This window comes from Haematobia irritans, chromosome 4, assembly GCF_050003625.1.
Source record: "Haematobia irritans isolate KBUSLIRL chromosome 4, ASM5000362v1, whole genome shotgun sequence".
Classification (NCBI taxonomy): Eukaryota; Metazoa; Arthropoda; class Insecta; order Diptera; family Muscidae; genus Haematobia; species Haematobia irritans.
This window is the reverse complement of record NC_134400.1, coordinates 146477720-146502011: the sequence shown is the minus strand read 5'-3', so window position 1 is coordinate 146502011 and position 24292 is coordinate 146477720. Positions and strand designations below refer to the sequence as shown.

At 32.7% G+C, this 24292-nt stretch overlaps 1 protein-coding gene across 2 annotated transcripts in view; it reads left to right on the top strand.

Moving 5' to 3' along the window:
- Positions 1 to 24292, top strand: part of form3 (FH2 domain-containing protein formin 3) — a 335435-nt gene that overhangs the window by 97877 nt on the left and 213266 nt on the right. The gene's annotated exons all lie outside the window — the stretch shown is intronic.

The following is a 24292-nucleotide window of genomic DNA, read 5'->3' as shown; positions in this document are numbered from 1 at the left end:
AACTTAAAATAAAAGAAGTAAGAAAAGGATGAAATTTCTAGTCATATTTGCCTAAACCTAAATATGAGACTAAGTGGACCAAATTCGTCACGCGTTGGTAGAACGAAGCCAATTGGAATAAAATCTCCAGGTGTCAAATATTAGAGTTTACCATATATCCCCAAATCGGCCATACGTAACTAGAATGAATGGGAGCCACCGTGGTGCAATGGTTAGCATGCCCGCCTTGCATACGCAAGGTCGTGGGTTCGATTCCTGCTACGACCGAACACCAAAAAGTTTTTCAGCGGTGGATTATCCCACCTCAGTAATGCTGGTGACATTTCTAAGGGTTTCAATGCTTCTCTAAGTGGTTTCACTGGAATGTGGAACGCCGTTCGGACTCGGCTATAAAAAGGAGGTCCCTTGTCATTGAGCTTAACATGGAATCGGGCAGCACTCAGTGATAAGAGAGAAGTTCACCACTATGGTATCACAATGGACTGAATAGTCTAAGTGAGCCTGATACATCGGGCTGCCACATAACCTAACCTAACCTAACTAGAATGACTCATTTTTGATTATAGCGGTTAAACTCTAACTTAAACCCGTTTTTTAGGAAAACGTACTACAACCAAAGGAGTTAATCTTCCAGGGCACTAAAGCCAATTTAACTCTATTAATTAATTCATGGAAATCAATAAACCCGCGCACGACATTTGTTTGGTTAATCACGCTCACGCACACTCATGCCGACTCATGACTCACGTGTGAGTCATGAAAATTTTCGTGAGTCACGACAATTTCGTGTCACGTGCACACCTCTATGCGGAAGTCAACCCAAGTTCCTAAATATAGGCAAGTATGCAATAGCATTATTTTCGTTATCTTTTTCAAAGGCTTCTGAAAACAATTTAAGAGTTAAATTTTCATCAAATTATTGGTCTTATAATTTCTCTCCTACAATTTTGGAGAGTAACTTTAATTTTTGTTTATTATACCTTCCACCATAGGATGGGGGTATATTAACTTTGTCATTCCGTTTGTAACACATCGAAATATTGCTCTAAGACCCCATAAAGTATATATATTCTGGGTCGTGGTGAAATTCTGAGTCGATCTAAGCAAGTCCTTCCTTCCGTCTGTTGAAATCACGCTAACTCCCCAGATTTGACTTCCGGAGCCTCTTGAAGTAGCAAAATTTATCCGATCCGGTTGAAATTTGGTACGTGGTGTTAGTATATGGTCTCTAAAAATCTTGCACAGAATTGGTACATATCGGTCCATAATTATATATAGCCCCCATATAAACCGTTCTCCAGATTTGACCTCCGGATCCTCTTATTTCTATAGAAAATGTTGTTAAAATTTTATTCGGTTGCAACTCGAGCTAAAAATAATCTACCAAAATTTAATTTCTATAGAAAATTTTGTCAAAATTTTATTTCTGTAGAAACTTTTGTTAAAATTTTATTTCTATAAAAAAATTTGTTAAAATTTTATTTCTATAGAAAATTTTGTTAAAATTTTATTTCTATAGAAAATTTTGTGAAAATTTTATTTCTATAGAAAATTTTGTTAAAATTTTATTTCTATAGAACGTTTTGTCAAAATTTTATTTCTATAGAAAATTTTGTGAAAATTTTATTTCTATAGAAAATTTTGTTAAAATTTTATTTCTATAGAAAATTTTGTCAAAATTTTATTTCTATAGAAGATTTTGTGAAAATTTTATTTCTATAGAAGATTTTGTGAAAATTTTATTTCTATAGAAGATTTTGTGAAAATGTTATTTCTATAGAAAGTTCTGTTAAAATTTTATTTCTATAGGAAATTTTGTCAAAATTTTATTTCTATAGAAAATTTTGTGAACATTTTATTTCTATAGGAAATTTTGTCAAAATTTTATTTCTGTAGAAAATTTTGTTAAAATTTTATTTCTATAGAAGATTTTGTGAAAATTTTATTTCTATAGAAAATTTTGTTAACATTTTATTTCTATAGAAAATTTTGTCAAAATTTTATTTCTATAGAAAATTTTGTCAAAATTTTATTTGTATAGAAAATTTTGTGAAAATTTTATTTCTATAGAAAATTTTGTCAAAATTTTATTTCTATGGAAAATTTTGTCAAAATTTTATTTCTATAGAAAATTTTGTGAAAATTTTATTTCTATAGAAAATTTTGTGAAATTTTATTTCTATAGAAAATTTTGTGAACATTTTATTTCTATAGGAAATTTTGTCAAAATTTTATTTCTGTAGAAAATTTTGTTAAAATTTTATTTCTATAGAAGATTTTGTGAAAATTTTATTTCTATAGAAAATTTTGTTAACATTTTATTTCTATAGAAAATTTTGTCAAAATTTTATTTCTATAGAAAATTTTGTCAAAATTTTATTTGTATAGAAAATTTTGTGAAAATTTTATTTCTATAGAAAATTTTGTCAAAATTTTATTTCTATGGAAAATTTTGTCAAAATTTTATTTCTATAGAAAATTTTGTGAAAATTTTATTTCTATAGAAAATTTTGTGAAATTTTTATTTCTATTCAACATTTTGTCAAACTGAGGTATATACGTATTTGATCGATCTTTTTTGAAAGATTCCTTTGTCAAAATTTTATTTCTATAGAATATTTTGTCAAAATTTTATTTCTATAGAAAATTTTGTTAAAATTTTATTTCTTTAGAAAATTTTGTTAAAAGTTTATTTCAATAGAAAATTTTGTCACAATTTTATTTCTATTCAAAATTTTGTCAAACAGGTATATACGTATTTGATCGATCTTTTTTGAATTAATATATACCACGTATGGTCTTACATACAATTTAGAAGACGGTGTTAGGAGGTTTTAAGATACCTTGCCATCGGCAAGCGTTACCGCAATTTAAGTAATTCGATTGTGAATGGCAGTGTTTAGAAGAAGTTTCTACGCAATCCATGGTAGAGGGTACATAAGCTTCGGCCTGGCCGAAATTACGGCCGTATATACTTGTTTTGTTTAATATATACCCCGTATGGACAAACTTACAATCTAGAAGACGGTGTTAAAAAGTTTTAAGATACCTTGACATCGGCAAGTGTTACCGCAACCCAAGTAATTCGATTGTGGATGATAGTCTGTAGTAAAAGTTTCTACGCAATCCATGGTGGATGGTACATAAGATTCGGCACGGCCGAACTTACAGTCGTATATACTTGTTATTTTTTGCCTGCAGACATGTCAAAGTCGAATATGTGCTATATCGATCTATATCTAATATAGCTCCCTTTATAACGACCCTCTGCTCTTGAACATATATGCCAAATGTAGTTTATATCGATCAATGTCTCGATATAACTCCCTAAGAGTTCAGTCTCCCGATTTAACTTCTTCGATCCAAATATAAACGCGTGCTGTGTGGCGTGTGTTGAAACCTCTTGTCATAAAAATCAAGCTCTTGCACTTTGAGATATCGTCTCACGATAGCGTTCACCATTCACAGCTACACCCTCAAAAAAAATCGCTTCTCTAACATATGTTCCAAACATATTTTGCAGGAAGCACATATATTATTGGATACCGCCGAAACATTAATATGTTTGTTTTATGTGAGCATATTATATGTTTGGAAGCATTTTGAGTCCAAAAATAGTATATGATTGGAAGAATTCCCCAAAGAAGATTGTGTTCATTCCCTCACATAATTTTCACTTCCACGAAATTTTTGAGTTCTTCGCATCTTTTTCTGTAATACAAATATGCTGTTTTTTTTAAATGTCTATTCTCTTGGTTCCGAATGTCTATTCTCTTTATTCCGAATACTTATTCTACTATTCAAATTAAATAATATTTAGACTTAAGCATACCAAATTTTTGGCCTTATTATAAAACAGTTTTCCGAAACAACATACACACAAAAAAATTTCACGAAAATTTTTCCAATTAAAATTTTAATAGAGTTTTAAAAAATATTCAATTAAAAATTTAATTGATTCAACAAATTTTTTAATTGAAACAAAAATCAATCATAAAAATAATAGTATCAATTAATTTTTTAATTGGATCAATTAACTTTTTAATTGACCTTCAATTAATTTTTTAATTGATACTATCATTTCTGTGATTGAAGATATTTCAATTAAAAATTAATTGGATCAATTAATTTCGTGATTGAATCAGAAAAAAAATTTTTTGTGTGTACAAGCGGTTTCACAGAAATTGCTCTCATTTCATTCTCTCGCTGTGTTATGTTGATATCTTTTTATTCAACCCTCCCGGTTTCTATCTCTATTTCTTTCTCTTTACTAACTCTCTCTCTCTCTCTCTCTCTGTCGCTCTCTGAATAAAGTATCACACCATATATATGTTTACTCGAAATTTGTAAATTTATATATGTTTACATTCACACATATTATTTTTATGAAACATTCATGCCCCAAACATAATATATTCTAACATATTAACATATGTATCCCAAACATGTTGTGTTAGTTTAGGAACATTACATGTTTGCACTTAAATATATTGTGTTTAAAAATTGTGCCCGAAACACATTTTGTTTATATCGGAACATATGAGAAACATATATTTCTAACAGTGTACGTTACGATTTGCATCATCTTAGAAGAAGTATGGTCCAATGATGCCAACATCCGATAAACCTCACCAAACTGCGACTTTTTCTGGAAGTATTGGAAGTTTAGCCATACGTCTGGCTGTATTTCACTCCAGAACGGACACTTATGCTTTTTTATCCACTGAGCGAAAACTGAGCTTCGTCTCTGAATACAGAAGCGCCCGATAAACTTTCATAACAGAACATGAATATTTTACAATAAAATTCAATAATTTGCAAGCGTTGTTAGTTTGTAAGAAAAATCACGGTTACAAAATCAAAAAGATTAAAGCTAAATAAAAAATCACAATTAATTTTTTTTTATTTTTTGGCAGAAGATATTGTGCGTTGTTAAGTAAGGTATAGCGGTAGTCCGATATTTCAGGCTAACTTAGACTAATCTGCACTGAAAAATCAGTGAACCCACCAGGAAAGATAACTTTCGATTAATTTTAGAAAATTTGGAACTTTTTTAGAAAATTTTAACTAAACGGTATTACAAGCGCTGGCATCACTCCGATATGGCAAAAATAAGTAAATAGTTTTCGACAAATTTAAGAAAATTTATTTGACATAACTAAATTTTTTCAGTAGTTAAAGAAAATTTTGTAGTTTTAAGAGAAATCTTGGAGTTCAAAATTGCAAGAATGTCTTTGACCTACGAAGTTCATGGTGGACACATTTTTGGTAAAATTTACAAATTTAAAGAAATAATGAACTATTTTGTAAGAAATACGAAATTAGGAAATCTTTATGCTTTATTTGTGTATAACTTTTTCCCGTTTTTTAGTTCATTTAACTAACATACGGAAAAAATTATTTGACTAAAATAAACTTTTTCCAAACATAATGAGTCTATGAACTAATATAAAGTTAATATGGCTTTAGTGAAATAGAGAGTTCACTTTTTTTTGAGTGTGCCCATTGTGATACCACAGTGGTGAGCTTTTCACTGATCACTGTGTGCTGCCAGGCATGATAACCATTGATTCACGGTGGCACGGTGCGTTGTCTGAACGTTTTTTTCTTTTGGCAGTTATTATAATTTTTTTGGCTCCAATTCTCATACTAACTTCGTTTATCTAAATTGTGAATTCATTAAACTCCAATTGTATGGGACTTCCACGCCAAAAAAAAAAACGCAAAACGTTTGCATTAAAAATTGTACAAATAAGTGTTAAATACTGTCTTATGTATAAAAACAAATAAATATTATTTATTATTAGGAAACCTACAAAAAACAACGTTTGTAACGAGTATGAGTGTTTATGGGTACGCATGCGTCTTTCAAAGAAATCACAAAATTTAACCGAAAATAACGCCTTTCGCCCCTCAATCTCTTTCAGCTATTGTCTATGATCTTTGTGGTTCATTAGTTCAAGTCTATATTGCTGGCATGTTTTGTTTTCCATACAAATCCATTCAGCTTCCCAGTTATGGGCTGCAGTCATGCATGTAGAAGTAAGTTTGAACATGTGCACAAAATCTTCCCCAGAAAAGGTTGCCTTGTTGGATTGTGGTTCTAAAGTATATAAGGTGTGTTGGATTTAATTATTTTGTGGTTTCTACAACTTGTCTATTGTCCGTCCTTCTTGTCTTTCTCGATCTCTAAAGATCCATTCACAAATCAATTCATTCACAATTTCATCGCAGTATACTCGCCATTGACTTCGATTTTGAACTCTGATGATTCCGCGGCTGAGTCTCTAGATGACGATGATGGGGCAGTGTCCCAGTCAATTCGATCGTCAATATGTTTGACATTGACTTGATGGCTTATATGAGTTTTTGCCATTTCTGTGTGGGCTCACCATCATCATCGATCACCAATAAAATAATAGGAAAAAATACAAACACGTACAAGTTTATTACCCTCCTATTGTTTGTATGAAAACGGAAAGAAGTGTGTCATTTAGCACTATTCATACTCATTGCAGAGTATATTCGTAGTCAGAAGCTTCTAAACAATACAATTTTAGGAAATACAAGACTATATAACGTCTTAATATGGGATAAAAAATGGAAAATCCAAAATGGAAAAACGTTTAAAAGGCGAAATTGACTTTTTGATATATTCTTCTTTCGATTTCGAGGTAATCGACTTTGGATGATCCAAAAAATTGATTAATCTTTTTACAATAATTAAAATCGACTAATCCAACTTTAACTAACAAGCCGAAAAAAATGTATTTAAAGCTACGTAGTTCTTATTTTTTTATACCCTTCATCATAGGATGGGGGGTATATTAACTTTGTCATTCCGTTTGTAACACATCGAAATATTGCTCTAAGACCCCATAAAGTATATATATTCTGGGTCGTGGTGAAATTCTGAGTCGATCTAAGCATGTCCATCCGTCTGTTGAAATCACGCTAACTTCCGAACGAAACAAGCTATCGACTTGAAACTTGGTACAAGTAGTTTTATTGATGTAGGTCGGATGGTATTGCAAATGAGCCATATCGGTCCACTTTTACGTATAGCCCCCATATAAACGGACCCCCAAACTTGGCTGGCGGATCCTTTAAGAGAAGCAAATTTCATCCGATCAGGCTGAAATTTGGTACATGGTGTTAGTATATGGTCCGGAGCCACCGTGGTGCAATGGTTAGCATGCCCGCCTTGCATACACAAGGTCGTGGGTTCGATTCCTGCTTCGACCGAACACCAAAAAGTTTTTCAGGGGTGGATTATCCTTCCTCAGTAATGCTGATGACATTTCTGAGGGTTTCAAAGCTTCTCTAAGTGGTTTCACTGCAATGTGGAACGCCGTTCGGTATCGGCTATAAAAAGGAGGACCCTTGTCATTGAGCTTAACATGGAATCGGGCAGCAGTCAGTGATAAGAGAGAAGTTCACCAATGTGGTATCACAATGGACTGAATAGTCTAAGTGAGCCTGATACATCGCCACCTAACCAAAACAAACCAAACAACCATACAAAAATTGGTCCACATCGGTCCATAACTATATATAGCCCCCATATAAACCGATCCCCAGATTTGGCTTGCGGAGCCTCTAAGAGAACCAAATTTCATCCGATCCGGCTGAAATTTGGTACATGGTGTTAGTATATGGTCTCTAACAACCATGCAAAAAGTGCTCCACATCGGTCCTTAATTATATATAGCCCCCATATAAACCGATCCCCCGATTTGGCTTGCGGAGCCTCCAAGAAACGAAAATTTCATCCGATCCGGCTGAAATTTGGTGCATGGTGTTGGTATATGTTCTCTAATGACCATGCAAAAATTGGTCCATATCGGTCCATAATTATATATATCCCCCATATAAATCGATTTGTCCTCCGGAGCCTCTTGGAGAAGCAAAATTCATCCGACCCGGTTGAAACTTGCAACGTGGTGTTAGTATAAGGCCGCTAATATACATGCCAAAATTGGTCCATATTGGTCTATAGTTATATATAGCCGATCCCCAATCACACAAAAATTGGTCCATATCGGTTCATATTCATGGTTGCCACTCGAGCCAAAAATAATCCACCAAAATTTTATTTTTTAGAAAACATTGTCAAAATTTTATTTCTATAGAAAATTTTGTCAAATTTTTATTTCTATAGAAAATTTCTTCCAAATTTTATTTCTATAGAAATTTTTTTCCAAATTTTACTTTTATAGAAAATGTTGTCAAAATTTTATTTTGTCAAAATTTTATTTCTATAGAAACTTTAAACCTTATTATATACGTATTTAATCGGCCTTTTTAGATTAATATATACCACGTATGGACTATGTGGTATATATTACGGTGTTAGGAAGTTTTAAGATACCTTGCCATCGGCAAGTGTTACCGCAACCCAAGTAATTCGATTGTGGATGACACTCTTCAGTAGAAGTTTCTACGCAATCCATGGTGGAGGGTATATAAGCTTCGGCCTGGCCGAACTTACGGCTGTATATACTTGTTTTTTTATATCCTCCACCATAGGATGGGGGTATTTAACTTTGTCATTCCGTTTGTAATACATCGAAATATTGCTCTAAGATCCAATAAAGTATATATATTCTGGGTCGTGGTGAAATTCTGAGTCGATCTAAGCATGTCCATCCGTCTGTTGAAATCACGCTAACTTCCGAACGAAACAAGCTATCGACTTGAAACTTGGTACAAGTAGTTTTATTGATGTAGGTCGGATGGTATTGCAAATGGGCCATATCGGTCCACTTTTATATAAAGTGGACCGATATGGCCCATATAAAGGGACCCATATAAAGGGACCCTCAGATTTGGCTTGCGGTGCCTCTAACAGAAGCGTATTTCATCCGATCTGGCTGAAATTTGATACATGGTGTAAGCATATGGTATCTAACAACTATGCAACAATTGGTCCACATCGGTCAATAATTATATATAGCCCCCATATAAATCGATCCCCCGATTTGGCTTGCCGAGCCTCTAAGAAAAGCAAATTTCATCCGATGCGGCTGAAATTTGGTACATGGTGTTAGTATATGGCCTCAAACACCCATGCAAAAATTGGTCGAAATCGGCCCATAATTATATATAGCCCCCATAAAAACCGATCCCCAGATTTGACCTCCGGTGCCTTTTGGAGAAGCAAAATTCATTCGATCTGGTTGAAATTTGGTACGTGGTGGTAGTATATGATATTTAACAACCATGTCAAAAGTGGTCCATATCAGTCCATAATCATATATAGCCGCCATATAAACCGATTCCGAGATTTGGTTTTGGAGCCTCGTGGAGGAGGAAATTTTCAATTCTGGTTCTCTCTACGTACCGTGCAAAAGTCCATATCGATTCGTAATTATTTGTAGACTTACCTATACATACCTATATATACCAAATATGGACTAACTCACAATTTAGAAAACGATGTTAAGAAGTTTTAAGATACCTTGCCATCGGCAAGTGTTTCCGTAACCCAAGTAATTCGATTGTGGATGACAGTCTTTCATAGCAGTTTCTATGCAATCCATGGTGGAAGGTAGGTTATGTGGCAGCCCGATGTATCAGGTTCGCTTAGACTATTCAGTCCATTGTGATACCACAGTGGTGAACTTCTCTCTTATCACTGAGTGCTGCCCGATTCCATTTTAAGCTCAATGACAAGGGACCTGCTTTGTATAGCCGAGTCCGATCGGCGTTCCACATTCCAGTGAAACCACTTAGAGAAGCTTTGAAACCCTCAGAAATGTCACCAGCATTACTGAGGTGGGATAATCCACCGCAGAAAAACTTTTTGGTGTTCGGTCGTAGCAGGAATCGAACCCACGACCTTGTGTATGCAAGGCGGGAATGCTAACCATTGCACCACGGTGGCTGGGTAGGGTACATAAGATTCGGCCTGGCCGAACTTGCGGCCGTATATACTTGTTTTTTATTTATTTGTATATTTATTATAATTAAAAATTACAATAAATAAAAAAGATTTAATCACTAACTTTATGTAGTTCTATTTACAATAAAAATTATCCAAAAATTCGAAAATCCCCTTTTCAGTAATATCATATGTCGAAGACAACTTTTTCAATTTCATAGATATTTGACTTTTCCCACTTTAGATGGTCGAGATGTTAAGTTAGCATCCGTCGACTTTTTCAAATTTGTCTATTGGATTTTAGATAACGGCACCAGAGAACTGCAACCGGTGGCTTTTTTTCGTATTGCAATCTTACCCACAAAATGTCGGTGGCAATGAGTAAGACACCAATTACCATGCGAGAATAAAAACTCCACTAAATAGTATATAACAATGTTCGTATGCAGTGTCTTGCAATCTTATACCAATCGACATCGTAACAAAGCTCGGTAAACAAAAAAACGAATGTGGCGCTTAAGTGTGATTGCACTCAACAACAACAATTACTAGCAGTTGGCATTAGCTCAAGAGAATTGAGAGAGTAATAAATAAGAGAATACCAAACTGCTGAGATATGGGTAACCAATTTGTGTGATTGCTTTTCCACGGTGTTTTCGAGACACCAACACTCATACTAACAAACACCGACAGTCGCCGGTTGCATTGGATATTGGTGGTTGATTATTTTTTTTACCAATTGGTGTTTGAAGATTCCAAATATTGGTGTTTACTAAATACACTGGTCGGTTGCGGTAGATAACAGCCGTTCTCTGAACGGCACAGAGTCTACAGTATGTTGTTCCGCATGGACAGCGCGGTTGCCACAGTCGGTAGAATTCTACCAACCAATGGTAGTTTTTAATGGTTGGTAGCTTGGTACAATTCTTGATGTTTTGGTAGATTTTGCAAAATGTGACTCACCAATTAAGAGGTAAAAATAAAATGTTAACAAAATTTTTTAAAGAAAAAAAAAACATTGGCAAAATTTTTAATAAAAAAAAATTTGACAAAATTTTCTAAAGAAAAAGAAAACATTGGCAAAATTTTCAATAGAAATAAAATTAAAAAAAAAATTTTTTCAATAGAAATAAAATGTTGACAACATTTTCAATAGAAGTAAACTTTTGCTTTTTTCTATAGAACTAAAATTTTGATAAAATTATCTTTAGAAATAAAGTTTTGACAAAATTTCCTATAGAAATAAAATATTGACAAAACTTTGCGATAGAAATAAAATTTAGAAAAACATTTCTCTAGAAATAAAATTTTGGTCAAATTTCCTAAAGAAATACAATTTTGGCAAAATTTCCTATAGAAATAAAATTTTGACAAAAGATTCTATAGAAATAAAATGTTGACAAAATGTACTACAGTAATAAAATATTGACAAAATTTTCGATAGAAATAAAACTTAGAAAAACATTTCCCAAGAAATAAAATTTTGATAAAATTTCCTATAGAAATAAAATTTTGACAAAATTTTTCGATAGAAATAAAATTTAGAAAAACATTTCTCTAGAAATAAAATTTTGATAAGATTTCCTATAGATATTAAACTTTGACAAAATTTCCTGTAGAAATAAAATTTTGACAAAATTTTTCGATAGAAAAAAAATTTAGAAAAACATTTCTCTAGAAATAAAATTTTGACAAAATTTCCTATAGAAATAAAATTTTAACAATATTTTCTATAAAAATAAAATTTTGAAAAAAATTACTATTAAAAAAAATTGATAAAATTTTCTATAGAAATAAAATTTTGACAAAATTTCCTATTAAAAAAAATTTATAAAATTTTCTATAGAAATAAAATTTTGATAAAATTTCCTATAGAAATAAAATTTTGACAAAATTTCCTATAGAAATAAAATTTTCGCAAAATTTTCTATAGAAATAATATTTGACAAAATTTTCAATAGAAAGAAAATTTTAACAAAGTTTTCTATAGAAACAAAATTTTCTATAAATTCTTTATAAAACATTGCTTTTGATTAAAACAAAATTTTTTATACTAACCACAAAAATGTGATCAAGAACTTCAAAATATGATTTTTTTAATTTCGTAGATTTTTGGTAAATTTTTTTCATTTTTTGGTAGATTATTTTTGGCAGGAGTGCCAACCGTGACGCACAGGTCAATGGTAGCATAACCTTTATTACTGAAAATCATGAAAATCTCACATAGAAAATCATGAACGGCGTGCTCATTTGATAACAATCCGTTCATGAAAGTGAATCAACACACATGTTTTGTCCCATTGAGAACAGACGGGGTCAATCTGACAATGTTAGAATGACACCATTCCTTGTGAAAACAGCAACCAGTGTTCATGATCTGAAACCGTAATGGTGACGAATTTATAAATACAAAAAAAAAAACAAAAAAATTCCGCCACCGTGACTCGAACCTGTGATGTCTGCACCATACGCGTTAGCAGTCGCCCTAGCACATTAAACTACCGGCGGAGTTGCCATAACAACGTCTAAGGATTATTTTAAGACGGTCCTTGGCCAAACAAAAACGAATACCGTTCATGAAATCGTGAACATTCCGTTTTGATTTTTTGTGTACGTTTCCGTTTCATATTGTCACCCTCCGTTCACGATTGTGGAACGCAATTTTTTCTATTAGTGTATATGTTTTCATGTGTTTGGGACATATGTTACAGAAGCAATTTTTTGAGGGTGTACTCTGTCAAGCAAACATATATACCAACATGGAAATAGGGAGACTTAACACATGGAGGCTATACCAAAACATGGGCCGATCCACACCATATTCCCAACACCTACTTACGGACCCAAAATACCTCTAAATTTTGAATTTCGGGCAAATCGGATAAAAAAATGGGATAGCTAGACCCTCAATACCCCAAAATCCTGGTTTAGTATGGGTGCCATATAAAAATCTGGACCGATATAGCAGAATCCGGATCACACCTTACGAAGTGATGCAAATTCAGTGTAACGGCTGTTGAGAAGGTACACATCCGATCTACAACAAGCCCATGTGAAATGCAAAAATTTAATTTCTGTGCCAATTTTGCACCACTTCCGGATCCGAAAAAAACTAGTTTTCCTGCCCCTTTTTTTGGCCACAGTTTTTCGATAGAACTGTGGATATCCTGCCAATTTCCCACAGCACCCATCGACGCATTCGATAATAGAATTCAAGCGTTGTTCGTTTGTCAGATGATTTTTTGTTTAAATTATAGACCAAACTGAAGTTGTTTGACAGTGAACACACTCAAAAAAAAATGTTTACTTGGATTCAAAGATTTTGACCTTCCCTTAAGGATTTTGGTATTGATTACGAGCCAAAGATGCGGCTTGTTTAAAATAAAGAAATTTTTTAGCGACCTATCTGGCTTTAAATCTAGGACCAATAAAATTAAAATTAAGATACAGATCTCATTTATCAAATTTTCATTCTGTTTTCGCGGAGTTATTAATAAAGGTACTCACATACAAATAAATGCCAGTTTAAAAATCCAAATTATAACGGATACTTCAAAGTAAAAAATGTTTTCTTAATTCCAAAAAAAAACTTTAAACCTTAAACCTTAAAATAAGTCTTAGCCTATATTTGAAGCGTTTTTATCTTACATCTAAGGTTTCAATATTTCAGTTAATTTAAGGACAATTTCTTTAAATCGAAAATGTGTTTCTTTACTTTAAGGAAATTAGCCTTTGTTCAAAGCCATGCGACTTTAACGGAGGGACGCAAATTCACAAAATTTGTGTCCTAAATTTAATGAAAAAAAAATTTAAAGCAAATATTATAAACTTTAATTTATTTAAATTGACATTATTTTAAAGAAATTTCTCCTTAATATTTTGTAAATTTCGCATTCTAAAATTTAAGTTGCATAATCTTTAATATCATGTAAATATTTGTTTCAGTAGACGACACGTGCGCCATCTGTTTAAACTAGTGTTGACAAAAAGTTAATAGGTTAAAAAATCTACCTTTACCTTTAAATATCGAAGACTTGCTTCTTAGCATCAGGTGTGCATCAACATCGGCTCAAACCGAGTTACGCCTCAGATCTGTCGCTGGCACAACACCTTGAATCTTTGAATCTTTGACTCGGAAGATATAGCAAAATCTTAAATAAAAAGATAAAAATCTTTCGATATGAGTGGTATTTGTTATTAGAGATTTTTTAAAAACGCCTTTGCTGTATTTCATAGCTTAGAAAATTCATAGTAAATATTTGAGCAAAAAACCTACAAGCAAGCCATTGCTTTTGCGTCTAGTCTCGTATGGTATTTTTTTGTGCATTTGAATTTAGCTGTGTAAACAAACCAGTTTATCGGTTATAGCGTGTTTTGCGTGGTATCCAATTCCAAAGTTGTCGTGTTGGTGTAGTGGCACACTCAACACCGAACGCTTAAGCTTTGACTCAAGTTATACTCGTATGGTCTGTGGTGGTTATTTCCCTAGTTCTGTCCTTCATAATCCCCATCTAATGCCTGCGTTTGTCGCTTTGACTCCGAACAATTGATGAAGTGCTGTGGCTTGATTCGCCTTTTGTGTGCTTGGCATGAAGTTGGCGTCGACTAAGCTAACTAAGCGTGTTCATTCATTCTATCTTGGCTAGAATGGTGAAGAACATATTGCTAGTAATTGAACTTCCGTAAAATATTGAAAATAATTGATATTTAATTAATAACATCGACTAGTGAGTCGGAGTGTGTTTTGTTTTCGGAGTTTTAGATGTTGCATGGGTTAAATTGTTTCTTTTGAATTTTATAATTAAATTCTTCCTCCCAAAAAAAACTGTAGTAGTAGTTTTGCAAACTATGTTACTATTTGGCATCTACACCATAATTTTGATGCACAAATCGCATTGTTCTTCTTGGTTTATAAAATTATTGTTTAAATTTCAGTTAACCAACACGATTTGGGTGTGGAAGCAAATGTCATTCAATCAATTATTGATTATGCTACATATTTGTCTCTATTAATTCAAGCGTTTTCCTTAAAAAAATGGAGAAAAAACAAATAAGAACAACTTAAAGTCGTAAGCAATTAAACATGAAACAAGTATATACAGCACTAAGTTCGGCCGGGCCGAATCTTAAATACCCACCACCATGAACCAACTATTAGAGTTTCCTTTGAAATTTCAGGAGGGCTTGAGGACTTGAGGACACTTCCCGAAGATAAATTTAAAGATTTCACCTATGAGGACTATATCAGATTCTGGATTTGTAAGAACCATTTTTGTTTGAGTTTTAGAGGAATCATTAATATATCTTGTAAGTGTGCAAGAAAATTATAAAATAACGTCTTGGTTTGAAATCTTAAATCTGTAGAAGTAAAATCTGGAAATTTTACATTGAGTTTCAAGCAATTTTCATGATCAGTGCGCCTTCTACACCCTCAAGAAGTGAAGTCGGTCTATATGGAGGCATTACCAAATGGACCGATAAAAACTTAATCCGATACACGTTTTTGTGAGCTTAAAATACAATAATATTTACAATTTCAGGCAAATCAGATAAAAACTACGGTTTCTAGAAACCCAAGGAGTTAAATCGGGAGATCGTTCTTATGGGGGCTATACTAAAATATGGACCGATACTCACCGTTTTCGGCACACCTCTTTATGGCCATAAAATACCTCTAGATTTCAAATTTCAGGCAAATTGGATAAAAACTTCGATTTCTATAAGCCCAAGACCCCAAATCGGGAGGTCGGTTTATATGGGGACTACATCAAAACCTGGACCGATATAGCCCATCTTCGAACTTGACCTGCCTGCAAACAAAAGACGAGTTTGTGCAAAATTTCAGCACGATTGCTTCATTATTGAAGACTGTAGCGTGATTACAACAGACAGACAGACAGACAGACGGACAGACGGACAGACGGACATCGTTATATCGTCTTAAAATTTCTCCCTGATCAAGAATATATATACTTTATATAGTCGGAAATCGATATTTCGATGTGTTACAAACGGAATGACAAACTTATTATACCCCCGTCACCATTCTATGGTGGTGGGTATAAAAAAATTCGGAAAATGTTCCCAACTAATTACTTTTAATGTACATACAGTAAAGCCTTTCCTGAGATGCATCTAATGAAGTGCTTTTTACGTACACTAATAAAAAAGTTTACTTGGATTCAAAGATTTTGACTTTCCCTTAGGGATTTTGGAATTGAATCCGAGCCAAAGAAACTTTTAGCGACCTATTTGGCTTTAAATCAAGGATCAATAAAATTAAGATTAAGATTTATCCGGCAAAAAAAAGCGTCGCCACAAAAGGAGTGATAATGTTTTGGAAGTGGTGCACGTATGTCCATCATTTCAACAGCTGTTGCACTGAATTTGCATCACTTCGAATCCAGTGTTTTGGATGGGAGTTAAAAATGTTGTGATATTTTGCAAATAAATAATTTAAATAATTTTTTATAATTTTAATGCACTTTAACGCTTGTCTGAAACGATTGAACTCACATATTTTCAAAACCTCGAAAACATTTTTTCGAGATTGCTTTTATAGTTTTGCCTTTAAATGTCACTTTAAAACTCCAAATTTTGTCGGATGCTTCAAATTAAAAAAAAATGTTTTTTTATACCCACACTGTGTAACAGGGTATTATAAGTTAGTGCATATGTTTGCAACACCCAGAAGGAGACGAGATAGACACATGGTGTCTTTGGCAAAATGCTCAGGGTAGGCTCCAGAGTCGATATAGCCATGTCCGTCTGTCCGTGAACACATTTTTTGTAGTCAAAGTCTAGGTCGCAGTTTTAGTCCAATCGACTTCAAATTTGGCACAAGTATGTGTTTTGGCTCAGAATAGAACCCTATAGATTTTGGAAAAAATCGGTTCAGATTTAGATATAGCTCCCATATATATATTTCGCCCGATATGGACTTATATGACCCCAGAAGCCAGAGTTTTACCCTAATTTGCATAAAATTTTGCACAAGAAGAACAATTAGTACTATAGTCAAGTGTGCCAAATTTTATTGAAATCGGTTCAGATTTAGATATATCTCCCATATATAGCTTTCGCCCGATTTACACTCATATGACCACAGAGGCCAATTTTTAACTCCAATTTAGTTGAAATTTTGCACAGGGAGTAGAGTTAGCATTGTAGCTATGCGTGCCAAATTTGGTTGAAATCAGTTCAGATTTAGATATAGCTCCCTTATATATGTTTTATATAAGTAGTTTTAAGATGCAACTGTAACCATAACCCAAGTAATTCGCCATCTGCGGTGAAGGGTACATAAGATCCGGCGTCGCTAAACTTTCGACCGGCTTTGTCTACAACATGCTATATATTTTCTGGATTTGGAACAATGCCTTTGTTTAATTTTTTCCCCTTTATGGATATGTTTGTCTAAAACATATAATAACAATCTGCTATGGAAACCTATCGGTCTCATTAAACAGTGCTAACTTAAAAAAAAAAAATATTAAACTAGACAAGTTGTTAGCCATTCGATTTGTAATCAATAACCTGTTAACCAGTCAACCTTACCCATTAAACTTGACGCCACTTTTACAAATTTGGAAACAATTTTTTTTTTTTTGGTATTGTCGCCAAAAACAAACGCACACGATACTCAACAATGCGTTTATTTTTGTTTCGTTGCAATGGGCTTGGTCATAAAAATCTCAAAGTCATTCTCGCGATAGACTATCAATGGGAAAATTAAATGATTTGTTATATAATCTAGTTGACAATAGTTCGGAATGTCCATTTCTAAAAAAACATAACTTTTTTTTTATACCCTCCACCATAGTATGAGGGGTATATTAACTTTGTCATTCCGTTTGTAACACATCGAAATATTGCTCTAAGACCCCATAAAGTATATATATATTCTAGGTCGTGGTGAAATTTTGAGTCGATCTGAGCATGTCCGTCCGTCCGCCTGTTGAAGTCACGCTAACCTCCGAACGAAACAAGCTATCGACTTGAAACTTGGCACAAGTAGTTGTTATTGATGTAAGTTGGATGGTATTGCAAATGGGCCATATCGGACCACTTTTACGTATAGCCCCCATATAAACCGACCCCCAGATTTGGCTTGCAGAGCCTTTTGGAGGAGCATCCGGTTGAAATTTGGTATGTAATGTTAGTATATGGTCTATAATAACCCTGCAAAAATTGGTCCATATCGGTCCATAATTATATATAGCCCCAATATAAACCGATCCCCAGATTTGACCTCAAAATTCATCCGAGCCAGTTGAAATTTAGTACGTGGTGTCAGTATATGGCCTCTAACAACCAAGTAAAAATTGGTCCATATCGGTCCATAACTATATATATATCCCCAATATAAACCGATCCCCAGATTTGACCTCCGGAGCCTCTTAGAGGAGCAAAATTCATCCGAGCCAGTTGAAATTTGGTACGTGGTGTCAGCATATGGCCTCTAACAGATAGGGCCATAATTATATATAGCCCCCATATAAACCGATTCCCAGATTTGACCTCCGGAGCCTCTTTGAGGAGCAAAATTCATCCGATCCGGTTGAAATTTGGTACGTGGTGTTAGTATATGGTATCTAACAACAATGCAGAAATTGGTCCATATCCGTCCATAATTGTATATAGCTCCCATATAAATCTATCCCCAGATTTGACCTCCGGAACTTCTTGGAGGAGCAAAATTCAACCGATTCGGTTGAAATTTGGTACATTGCGCTAGTATACGGCCGCTAACAGCCACGCAAAGATTGGTCCATATCGGTCTATAGTTATATATAGCCAATGGCCAATCACACAAAAATTGGTCCATATCGCCAAAAATAATCTATTAACATTTTATTTCTATTGAAAATTTTGTCAAAATTTTATTACTATAGAAAGTTTTGTCAAAATTTTATTTCTGCAGAAAATTTTGTTAAAATTTTATTTCTGTAGAAAATTTTGTTAAAATTTTATTTCGATAGAAAATTTTGTCAAAATTTTGTTTCTATAGAAAATTTAGTCAACATTTTATTTCTATAGAATATTTAGTCAACATTTTATTTCTATAGAAAATTTAGTCAAAATTTTATTTCTATAGAAATTTTTGTCCAACTGAATTCTATACGTATTTAATCGGCCTTTTTTTTGTTTAATATATCCCCCGTGTGGACTAACTTACAATTTAGAAGACGGTGTTAAGGATTTTTTAAGATACCTTGCCATCGGCAAGTGTTACCGCAACCCAAGTAATTCGATTGTGGATGACAGTCTTTAGTAGAAGTTTCTACGCAATCCATGGTGGAGAGTACATAAGATTCGGCCTGGCCGAACTTACGGCCGTATATACTTGTAATTTTTATAACCTCCACCATAGAGTTGAGGGTATACTAACTTCCACATTACGTTTCTAACGCATCGAAATATTAGTCTCAGACCCCATAAATAATATATATTCTGGGGCTTGGTGAAATTCTAAGTCGATCTAGCTGTTTCCTTTCGTCCGTCCGTCGAAGCAATCTATAGATGCTGGTCGGATCAGCGTCAACCAAATTTCAATCTCATCGTATGAAATTTCCTCCTCACGAAGCTCCGGAATTTTAATTTTGGGATCGGTTCATATAGCGATTATATATAATTGTGGATTGATGTGAACTAATTTTTGCATGGTTATGATAAAGCATATACTGACAGCATGTTCCAAATTTCAATTGCATCAGATGAAACTGGTCTCTCCAAGAGAAGCATGTACCTAAAATGGTATAGGCTTCTCTTCTAGGTATACTTAGGTTAGGTTAGGTTAGTCAGGCTCACTTGGACTATTCAGTCCATTGTGATACCAGATTGGTGAACTTCTCTCTTGTCACTGAGTGCTGCCCGATTCCATGTTAAGCTCAATGACAAGGGACCTCCATTTTATAGCCGAGTCCGAACGGCATTCCACATTGCTGTGAAACCACTTAAAGAAGCTTTGAAACCCTTAGAAATGTCACCATAGCCAGAATTGAAATTTGGGGGTCGCTTTGTATGGGGCTATATACAATTATAAACACGAGTCTATCAAAAATTTCAGATTTTTTACTGTTTGGTAGATTGGTAGAATTCTTGATGTTTTGTAAGATATGGAAAATATCCCTCTCCAACTATGAAATGCTTCATAAATTTTCTATAGAATTAACATTTGTGACAAAAGTTTCTGCAGAAATGCAATTCTGACAATATTTCCTATAGAATTAAAATGTTGACAAAATTTTCTATAGAAGTATAACATTTTTGGGGGCTATATATAATATAGACCGATACGGACCAATTTTGGCATGGTTGCTATAGGCTATACACTAGCGAACTTTACCAAATTTCAACCAGATCGGATGATTTTTGCTCCTGCAAGAGGCTCCGGAGGTCATATCTGGGGATCGGTTTATATAAGGGCTATATATAATTATCGACCGATTTGGACCAATTCTGGCATGGTTGTTAGAGACCATATACTAACACCACGTACCAAATTTCAACCGAATCGGATGAAATTTGCTTCTCTTTGAGGCTCCGCAAGACATCGGTTTATATGGGGGCTATATATAATTATGAACCGATGTGGACCAATTTTTGCGTGGTTGTTAGAGACTATATACCAACACCATGTTCCAAATTTCAGCCGGATCCTTAATATTTTGGAAATTGCGCATCCTTAAATTAAGGTTGCGTAGTCTTTAATATCACATAAATATTTTGTTCAGTGTACACTTATATGTAGGGGTATAGCTAAATCTGAACCGATTTCAACCACATGTGGCACACTTGACGATACTATCAAATATACTCATTGGTCAACCTGGCTTCTGGGACAATATGGACCAACTTTCAATTTATAAAACAATCTTGAGCAATATGACAGCATTTATAACACAGTACACGCAAAGAAAAAAACTGGAAAACGTGTACCGAAAACGTTTTTCTTTTGTTAGAGTTTTTTGAATTGCTTCGAAAATTTTAAACTTTTATCACCAAAAAAATTCGTTTGTTACAAAATTTTTATTTTGTCAATAAAAGAAGTTATTTTTGAAACAACAACACAGTCCATTTCGTTTATATCAAACACTGTTCTTTTCTGACTTTAGGTCTTTAATAAGACACACTGTACAGTTCAAAATTTAATATAGTAGTTATAATGTAATGTTGAACATTTTTTCGGAATCTTCCGAACCTATCTGGAATACATGTAAAAAAAAAAAACTTTGGTCGAAGCAGGGATCGAACCCACGACCCTTTGCATGCAAGTCGGACGTGCAACCACTGCTCCACGGTGCCAAACTAAATGTTTGTTTCTGTTAAATAAACTTTGTTTATTCTGTTTTTGGGCGCCGCAAGCTATGCTATATAAATATAACTTATATGGATATTTATCTATTGATGACCATAACAGGTACATAGCTCAGTGGTTAGAGTGTTGGCTTACAAAGTGCATGGTCCGCGGTTCGATTCTCCGTCCAGGCGAAAGGTAAAAAAAAAATTAAAAATTTATAAAATCGTATTTCTTCTACATTGTTGGTATTACAGGAAAAGGTGTTAAGAACTAAAAAAACTCGTGGATGTGAGAAATATGTGAGGGAAAATGCAACTAGCAAGACAACATTTTTTTTGAGTTAGTCTTTATGAAATTGTTTTTACATCATGGAAAAGAATAAACGTTTATCACAAAAAGTATATACTTTTCTTCCAAATACACTTCCTTACAGCGAAAAGCAAATGAGAAACGAACTTTATTTCTCTAAAACTTCGTTTGGGAGGAAAGAATTATTTTTTTGCGTGTAGGATCTATGGTGGGGTACACTTTAGAATCGACCTCGGAAATCTTTCCACTGTGTTTGTATACTGTTCTCCCCCAATTTTCTCCTGTAAATCCTTAATTTAAATAATTCATGAAAAACTTTATATTGTTTCCATTAAAATGCACATTGCACCGACACTCCTTGAATGTTCCCCACTCGTCTGTCTGTATGTCTGTCCATTCAATTGTCATGATACATCTCCACTTTGGGCATTATGGAACAATCACACCAAAGCCTTTAAAAACAAAATGGGAAGCTAAATACAAAAAACAAAAAAAAGCAACGCACAACGAACAATAAACATGGACTCTGCTCGAATGTCTAAAGTGTAAATAATGACAAAAGAGGTTTTTTGCCATATTTAGCACTTCTGAGGTCAGTGTTGCTTTGATCAGCACACTGCAGCAATAAGCCATTGTTGGTTGACTGTGTGCACTGAAAAAAAGCATGCCCGGTTCCAAAGATTTTGTCTTTACTTTAAAAATTTTGGTATTGATTCCGAGCCAAAGAAGCGGAGAATACAAGTAAGGATACTTTTAGGACACAATTCTCTTTTAAATTTGGGTTTTGTGTACTTGCTTCCAGGAAGCAAATTTTAATTTTTCGTTTTTTCAGCTTTTTTCTTCATATGCTATCAAAGTCCTTTAAACACGAGTTAACGACAACTTTCCAAATTCAGACTCGACTTCCAGTAGAAATTATGGTATGTTTCAAGTAAATAACGTCTTTAAAATAAAGTGTTGAAAAACATGTCCTATAGTTGAACGATTTTTTACTTTGTTGTCAAGATGCAAAAAGACAACAAATTTAAAGACAATTTCATTAATTTTAAAGAATTTTTCTGAATTTTTAAAGTCAAGTTGACCTTACCCCAAAAATTTTTCTTTCATGTTATGATACCCATTTTTAAGTCAAATCACTTAATTATAAGGACAATACGACTTCATTGAAAAGTTTATCTACTGTTGGACAAAAGAAAAAAACTTTATATAAGAGAAATGCGTGTTTTATGCGAGGCAAAATTTGCATTCGTATTGTTAAGACATGGAATCTTTGGCCTCATGACAATATTTTTTTTTTTCAGTTAGTGCCTTACATATTTTGTCAGCTCAGAATTGAGTTCGCCCAGTAATAGTAAGGGATCACGGTTGCCATTTGTGCAAAAATAATATGCGAAAATTTACCACAAATCTAACAAATTTAAAAACAAAATCTTTCTCTGAAGTTTTCGATCATATTCTGGTGGTTATTTTAAATTTTTATGTCAAAATCTTATTTCTTTAGAAAATTTTGCCTAAATTTTATTCCTATAGAAAATTTTGTCACAATTTTATTTCCATAGGAAAATTTGTAACATTTTTTTTTTCTATAGAAAATTTTGTCAAACTTTTATTTCTATAGGACATTTTGTCAAAATTTTATTTCTATAGAAATTTTTGTCAAAATATTATTTCTATAGAAAATTTTACTTCTATAGAAAATGTTGTCTAAATTTTATTTCTATAGAAAATTTTGTCAAAATTTTATTTCCATAGGAAATTTTGTCAAATTTTGTTTCTATAGAAAATTTTGTCAAAATTTTATTTCTATAGAAAATGTTGTCAAAATTTTATTTCCATAGGAAATTTTGTCAAAATTTTGTTTCTATAGAAAATTTTGTCAAAATTTTATTTCTATAGAAAATTTTGTCAAAATTTTATTTCCATAGGGAATTTTGTCAAAAATTTTGTTTCTATAGAAAATTTTGTCAAAATTTTATTTCCATAGGAAATTTTGTAACAGTTTTTTTCTATAGAAAATGTTGTCAAACTTTTATTTCTATAGGAAGTTTTGTCAAAATTTTATTTCGATAGAAAATTTTGTCAAAATTTTATTTCTATAGAAATTTATTTCAAAATTGAAAATTTAGTCAAAATTTTATTTCTATAGAAAATTTTTTCAAAATAGAAAATTTTGTCAAAATTTTATTTCTATAGAAAATTTTTTCAAAATAGAAAATTTTGTCAACATTTTATTTCTATAGGAAACTTTGTCAAAATTTTATTTCTATAGAACATTTTGTCAAAGTTTTATTTTTATAGAAAATTTTGCCACAATACAAAAGTTTGTCAACATTTTTTTTCTATAGAAAATTTTGTCTAAATTTTATTTCTATAAAAAATTTTGTCAAACTTTTATTTCTATAGAAAATTTTGTCAAACTTTTATTTCTGTACCAAATTTTTGTCAAAATTTTATTTCTATAGAAAATTTTTCCAATATTTTATTTCCATAGAAAAATGGAATGCCACCTTACCTCTATAGGAAATTTTGTCAAAATTTTATTTCGATAGAAATTTTCGTCAAAATTTTATTTCTATAGAAAATTTTTTCAAAATAGAAAATTTTGTCAAAATTTTATTTCAATAGAAAAATTTTGTCAAAATTTTATTTCCATAGGAAATTTTGTCAAAATTTTATTTCTATAGAAAATTTTGTCAAAATTTTATTTCGATAGAAATTTTCGTCAAAATTTTATTTCTATAGAAAATTTTTTCAAAATAGAAAATTTTGTAAAATTTTATTTCTATAGAAAATTTTGT